Here is a 7,612-nt window from a genome sequence, read left to right as displayed (position 1 = left end):
AGAGTCTCACAACCCCACCTTTTACAATAATAATCAGTGATAGACCCACAAGTACGGCGCTGCCCCGAAGGGGGTTCAGGACAAGCATAATGAGGAGTATACCATAAGGCTCTATTTTTAACGTGGGGAGAGCATTTGCTACCTATGGTGTATGAACTAGGCCAGTCGCCTAGGAGGGGGCTCCTTGCTGAATCAGAGTGCCTCCAAGCTGCCGGCGAGTCACAAAATTTCTCATCAAAGAGTTTGGAAAAATCTACTGACAAGGTGACAGCTGAAGTAACCCAGGTTTGATTCCTGGCAATTACAGACCCATCTTGAGTTCTAATGAGAACCCATTCACTGCGGCTAGGGGTTCCTGGTTGAGTGAAAGTCAGTGTAAATAGGATTACTCCAGTGATGATGTAAACCGGAGCTTTAAGGAGTCCATAGGGTCCTTTTGTACCTTCCATTGTTTGTCCTTAGTGGGTATGTGGTCAGGATGTGCTCGCTTTACCTGGCTGTGATGAATCCAATGTTTGCGGTTTGCTACCTTAACTGCTGTTGGAGTAGCCAGGATAACAAGGTGAGGTCCCTCCCAAATGGACTGAAGGTTCTCACGATGGAGCCGCCTGACCCAAACCCACTGTCCAGGCTCGATGAGAGGCTTGCTGGAATGTGGGTGCTGGTTAGGTATTCTTTGGGTGTGGGAGTTGGCTTCTGCTCGCACTGCCTCGATGGCCTGTAAGGACTTAAGGAACTGTGAGTTATTAAAGGAGGCTAACATGCTTGAACTTAACTTGGGCAGGATAGGAGGAGGTCTTCCGAAAAGAATTTCAAAAGGGGTTAAGCCTTTATAGTAGGAAGAACACCTAGTACAGAGAAGGGCAAAGGGCAGGAGGCCTACCCAATCATCACTTATTACCTCTCTTAATTTAGTTAAAGTTTCTTTTAGGGTTCTATTTGTTCTCTCTATTTGTCCTGAACTCTGTGGCCTGTATATGCAATGAAGTTTCCAGTTAATACCTAGAGCTTTGGCTAAATTTTGAGAAACTGAGGCTATGAAAGCCAGACCATTGTCTGACCCCAGAGCAAAGGGAAGGCCAAATCGAGGGATAATCTCAGAGGTGAGGTACTTGAGCACAGTGGTAGCAGTTTCATGCTTTGTAGGGAAGGCTTCAACCCATCCTGAATAAGTATCAATAAAGACTAGTATGTACTTGTATCTATATCTTCCTTTCTTTACTTCAGTCAAGTCTACTTCCCAAATTTCACCCGGAGAGTGTCCCCGTTGTCTTTCCTTAGGTATATTCTTCCATTGGTGTGGGTTTACTTTTGCACATGAAAGGCATCTGGATACTTCTGATTCTACAAGACTACTTAAGTCAGGTATGTAATAGTGCCTTCGTAGCAAGGAAGTGAGCTTGTTAATACCTAGGTGCGTTCCTTGATGTATTTCCTGAATTAAAGTTGTTCCTATAGCCTTAGGTATAAACAGTCTCTGATCGGGTAGCTGCTTCCATCTACTAGGTAAGTCTCTGCAGTGTAATTTATTTCCTAATTGAATTTCTTTTTCTAAATAGTGAGGCTTCTCAGGTAAAAGTCTTTCTGGAAGTAAGGGAAGGATAGTAATTGGTTCCCCGGGTTTTAAAGCAACTGCTTTTGCTTATCATCCGCTAGATTATTTTCTTTTGCTACTGGATCCGACCCCTTTTGATGTCCTTTACAATGTATAATAGCTACTTTAGCTGGTAGCCAAATGGCTTCGAGGAGTGCTAAAATTTCTTCTTTATTTTTAATTTCTTTCCCTCCAGAAGTAAGAAGGCCTCTCTCCTTATATAAAGCCCCATGTATATGTGCAGTAGCAAAAGCATACCTGCTGTCCGTGTAGATGTTGACAGTTTTCCCTTTTGTCCATCTTAAGGCTTGAGTGAGAGCAGTAAGTTCAGCCCTCTAGGCAGAAGTTCCTTGTAGAAGAGACTGGGCCCATATTACCTTGTCCTTGGTTGTTATAGCTGCTCCAGCTCTTCGGACCCCCTGGTCAAGGAAGCTACTCCCATTGGAGAAGAGAGTAGTTTCTGCATTCAACAATGGGAAGTCCTGAAGATCTGGGCGGAGACTGGAAATAGTGTCAAGAAGTTCAAGGCAATCATGATCAGGGCCGGGCTATTCCTCTGTCTCGGGCAGCAGGGTTGCCGGGTTGAGGGCTACTGACTTGGAGAATGTTACATGAGGAGGGTTCAAAAGGAGTACTTGGTATTGAGTTAACCTAGCATTAGAAACCCATTGATCCGGTGGGGACCTTAGAAGGGCTTCAGTGGTATGACCTCCATGTATTTGGAGGTCCTTCCCGAGAGTCAACTTCTGAGCTTCTTTGACTAGCACCGCCATGGCAGCTATGGCTCTCATGCATGTGGGCCATCCTGTGGCTACAGGGTCTAGGCGCTTGGATAGGTAAGCAACGGGCCACTTCCAAGGTCCAAGAGTCTGTGTGAGTACTCCTTTTGCTACCCTATGTTTTTCAGCTACAAATAACTGGAATGGCTTATTCAAATCAAGAAGTGCCAGAGCAGGGGCTGAGACCAAAGCTTCCTTCAGGGCTTGGAAAGCAGCTTCCTCAGTTGTTGTCCATATAAGGTCTGGACTTTTACCCTCAGTTGCTGTATATAGGGGTTTTGCTAATTCAGCAAACCCTAATATCCACAGTCTGCAATATCCGATAGCCCCTAGAAATTCTCGAATTTGTCTTTTTGTGGAAGGGGTCGGGATATCAAGAATTGCCTAAATTCTTTTAGATGATAACATCCTCTTACCTTCTCTGAGGTCATACCCGAGATACGTGGCTGTCCGAACGTTTACTTGGGCCTTCTTGCTGGAGACACGATACCCGAGCTGGTCGAGGGTGTGGAGCAAGTCTCTGGTGGCTTTTTTGCAGGTTTCCTCAGAGTCTGCTGTGAGGAGAAGGTCATCTACATATTGGAGTAGTGTAACCTGTGGATGTGATTCTCAGAAAGGTTGTAAATCCTTGCTTAATGCCTCATCAAATAATGTTGGGGAGTTTTTAAACCCCTGAGGCAATCTTGTCTACGTTAGCTGTCCAGAAAATCCTCCTTCTGGATCAATCCATTCAAAAGCAAAAATAGGCCCTGGCCGGTTGGCTCAGTGGTAGAGCGTCGGCCTGGCGTGTAGAAGTCCTGGGTTCAATTCCCGGCCAGGGCACACAGGAGAAGCGCCCATCTGCTTCTCCACCCCTCCCCCTCTCCTTCCTCTCTGTCTCTCTCTTCCCCTCCAGCAGCCGAGGCTCCATTGGAGCAAAGATGGCTCAGGCGCTGGGGATGGCTCCTTGGCTTCTGCCCCAGGCGCTAGAGTGGCTCAGGTCATGGCAGAGCGACGCCCTGGAGGGGCAGAGCATTGCCCCCTGGTGGGCAGAGCATCGCCCCCTGGTGGGCATGCCTGGTGGATCCCGGTCGGGCGCATGTGGGAGTCTGTCTGACTGTCTCTCCCGGTTTCTAGCTTCAGAAAAATACAAAAAAAAAAAGCAAAAATAGGCTGACTCCTTTCAGCTAAAGGGATGGAGAAAAAAGCATCTTTTAAGTCAAGGACCATATAGTAAGTGCGGTCCAGAGGTAGAAGACTCAGAAGAGTGTAGGGGTTCGGAACCATCGGGTGAATTGTTTTAACCCGGAGATTGACTTCTCAGAGGTCCTGGAAGGACCTAGTCCTCTGTCCCTAGCTTTTTGACAGGGACTAATGGAGTATTCCAAAGAGGGTGACATGGCCTTAGAATGCCTGCCTTTAAGAGTCTATTTATATGCTTTGAAATCCCTTTTTTAGCTTTCTGTGGGATTGATTGGGTATTGCCGGACTCGTATGGGTAGTGCCGTGCTTGCTAGCTGAACGTGGACAGGAGGCTGATGACTAGCTAGTCCAGGTGAATTTGTTTCTGCCCAAATGCCCGGTACTTCTGCGAATAATTCCTCTAAAAAGCTAGAGGGAACTGCTTGGGACAGTTCCTCTATTAACAAGTATTCCTCTGACAAGGGTACTGTTACTAATATGGACGGGGTTGAAGGTGGATCTAAAGTTAACGTAGTTGCCTCCCATGGAAGGAGATGGTAGTATGTAGTTTGTGTAGGAGGTCTCTTCCAAGGAGAGGATAAGGACACTCTGGTATTACTAGGAACGAATGAGAGATAGTTCCCTTCCCAAGGTCTGTGATCCTTACCTTCGTCCATGGGTATGACTTAGCTTTTCCTGTTGCTCCCACAATGGCGGTCTTTTTTTGAAGAGAGTGGTCCTATAGCTTGTTGTAGTATTGGATAAGTGGTCCCCAGGTCCACAAGGAATTTGGTGGGCTTCCTATCAACGGACAGTGTTACCATGGGTTCCTAGGGGCCTAACAGTATGGAACTCCAGCAGTCTTGATCCTCGAAGAGGATCTCAGCTTTCTGTCCCTTCTTCTCCTTTAGCTTAGGACACTCATTTTCCCAATGCCTGGTCTCCTTGCAATAAGCACATTGATTCTTATCTAGAGGCGGTCTACTATTCTGCCCTTTCCTTTGTGGCTTTCCTTTAGCGGGTTTCTTTTCTTAGGCTGTGATTAGTATTTTTGCCACCTTTTCCACACCTTGTATCTCTGGATCCTCCCTGTTCATATAAACTTTCTAACTTCTAAAAGCTTGCTTCTATTTTCTCCTTCAAATCCTTCTAACTTTTGTAACTTCTTTCTGATGTCTGGAGCCGCTTGGGAGACAAAGGCTACGTTTATGAGCCTCCTATTCTCTGGGGCATCCGGGTCTAATGGAGTATATGTTCTATAGGCTTCTAAAGGCCTTTCAAGGAAAGCCGAAGGAGATTCATCCTTTCCCTGGATGATTTTGCTGACTTTACTAAAATTAGTTGGCTTCCTTGCTGCTGCCCGGAGACCCCTGAGCAGGAAATCATGATACTTGCGTAAAGCCTCCTGTCCCCTAGAAGTGTTGGGGTCCCAGTCGGGGGAGGGGGTCGAAGGGAGAACTTCCTCTAATTCTTGCCTTTGACTAAGGCTATGTAGATCTCCATCCCCTAGTGCTGCTTTAGTAGCCTCTTGGTAGATTCTTTCCCTTTCCTCAGAAGTGAAGAGAGTATAAAGAACCTGTTGACAATCATCCCAAGTAGGACGATGAGTACGGAAAATGGTTTCAAGAAGAGAAATTAGACTCTGGGGTTTCTCTGAAAATGGGGGGTTCTGATGTTTCCAATTATATAAATTACTAGTAGAGAAGGGGACATAAATTAATCTAGCCGGGCCCCTAGGATCCCTCCCTGCAGTTTCTCGGAGGGGAAGCAAAGGTGCCAGCTTTGGAGCCGGTGGCATACTAGGATGACCATAATTGGCCCCTGTATGGGTATGGGGTGGGCTTTTCCAAGAGGGGGCCAGTCCAGGTTGTGGGTTTGCTGCGGGGGATAGCCCCATGGCTTTAGGCGGGTCCTCACCTTGCTCTGGATATGAAGGAGGGTTTTTTTGTTTTGTTTTGTTTTTATTGATTGATTTTTAGAGAGAGAGGAGTGAGAGAGAGAGAGAGAGAGAGAGAGAGAGAGAGAAGGGGGGAGGAGCAGGAAGCATCAACTCCCATATTTGCCTTAACCAGGCAAGCCCAAGGTTTCAAACCAGTGACCTCAGTGTTCCAGATCAACTCTCTATCCCACTGCACCACCACAGGTCAGGCTGGATACGGGGGAGGAATGGGATCTAGTAAGGACTCAGTGGCCCCTGGATCTTCTTGTATTACTGGATAAAGTCTGCAGGCAGGCTGTGGCTTTTCTCTCAAAGTTTCCTATTTTGGGGAGGAAAGCCTCCCTTTGACTTTGTTTGGGGTTGCCAATAGGACAGCTTTTCCTCCTGCCTGGACTTTATCTCCCTTATTATAGTTCTTAAAAATTTCTTAACATAACCTGGTCCTCCTGTGGCTATGGCAATCCACACCTCTATATATGGCATCTGGTCAGGGTGTGGGACCCGATAGACATTTGCCCTGACAGCAAAGAGTGTGGGTAAATTGAAAGTGCCCTCCGAGGGCCACCCTACACCAAAGGTTGGCCATTCTAGTTCACAAAGAGTCCGCAACGTGGCAGAATCAACAGGAGTCCCATAGTCTCGTGTCCTGTGAGAGAAATCAGAAAAGTTATCAAGCAAGCACTGAAGAGGCATTAGGGCAGTAGATTGCCCCTGACCCATGGCCCTTGACTCTCAAAGAAATCCTGTGAGGAAGCAACAGGCGAAGAAGACAAACAAACCAAATATGCACACAAAACAAACAAAACTTCTAAACCAAAACCAAAGGGAGAAGGCAGCGTCCTGCGTTCCCCGACCAACCAGGTGGTGAGAAATCAGGTGGTGTCCCGCCTGCTTCACTACACACTTTTCTAACCAGAGCTCTGTTTCCAAATATTCAAAGAGGAAGTTTCCTTACCAAACAGTCTCGAGACTCCAAATGTTTCGAATCAGCCAAATTCAGTTTCCAAATGGCAACTGCCGGAGGCTGGCTAGCTACCAACGTCTGCTGCAGCCCACTCCGTGAGGAGAGGTCTTACACAGCCAATCTTGCTGGGGCCTCCATATGTTACATCCCAGGAGACAGACCACAGCAAACCCAAAGGGAATTTTATAAGTTTTATTGCAAACTTGCGCAGGGACTGCAGGCAACCCATGCAAGGGAACACTGCAGCCCCGAGCTTCTAAAATGGCTCCTTTTTATAGGGTGGCTATCTAGGCTGAGCAAGCAAGCAACGTTTACAAGGGCAGAAGAGGTGTGATTAGCTGACCTTGTTCTTGGCTAAGTCTCTAGGTTAGGGCTTCCTTATTGCTGGGTACATAGAGTTCAGTGAAAAATATTGCTACATTTCTAACGGTTATCTTTTTTCCTCCAGCCATGTACTGAATGTACTCAGTTTTCATGGCTGGTGACCTGCACTGCTCGTCCTAAGATGTCACAGGTTTTATCTGAGAGCCAGAAATTATCTAGATATTCTCTATGTCATTCAAGTAAACTTCCCCAAAACATGTATTTATTTTCTAAAAGCCATATTTTTGGAGCAATAAAGTAGTATGACAAATTGAGATGAGAGCAAAGTCTTGAGTCTCTGGATTGTTGTTGATTTTCACACAATAAACTAGATATTCCATAGAGACATAAGACTACCTCAGAAAGCCAAACTCTTCTAACCAAAAATAGATAAGTAATAAAACAAATAAATACACCAAAACAAAAAGAAAATCAATGTACAGTATGGATAAATTATATTTTAAGCATCTTTCAAAGGGCCAAGTTTTATAGTTGTGTTTCAGAGGAGATAGTTTTATAGAATTTTTATGAGGTTTCCAAGAAATATATCATGCGTTGCATAAAGCATATCTGTGTATTTCAGTATCTGGATTCTAGTCCTAGCTTGTTTGAGAGTTGGTAGGAGACCTAATGACTAGAAATGTCTGATTCAGCTTTTTGCCTCCAACAACTAAGAGCTAAGAAGAAAATTTTGTAATGTCCTGAGCATAATAAAACAAATTGTATATTTTATCTTTTGTTCTTGACAAAGTTACTGTTGGACAATTTCACAGCTTGTTCACAAATCTGGTGGTTTTTTTTAAGAATTGTCC

Source organism: Saccopteryx leptura, chromosome 9, assembly GCF_036850995.1.
Source record: "Saccopteryx leptura isolate mSacLep1 chromosome 9, mSacLep1_pri_phased_curated, whole genome shotgun sequence".
NCBI lineage: Eukaryota > Metazoa > Chordata > Mammalia > Chiroptera > Emballonuridae > Saccopteryx > Saccopteryx leptura.
The sequence above is the reverse complement of the archived record's forward strand: the minus strand, read 5'-3'. Positions refer to the sequence as shown.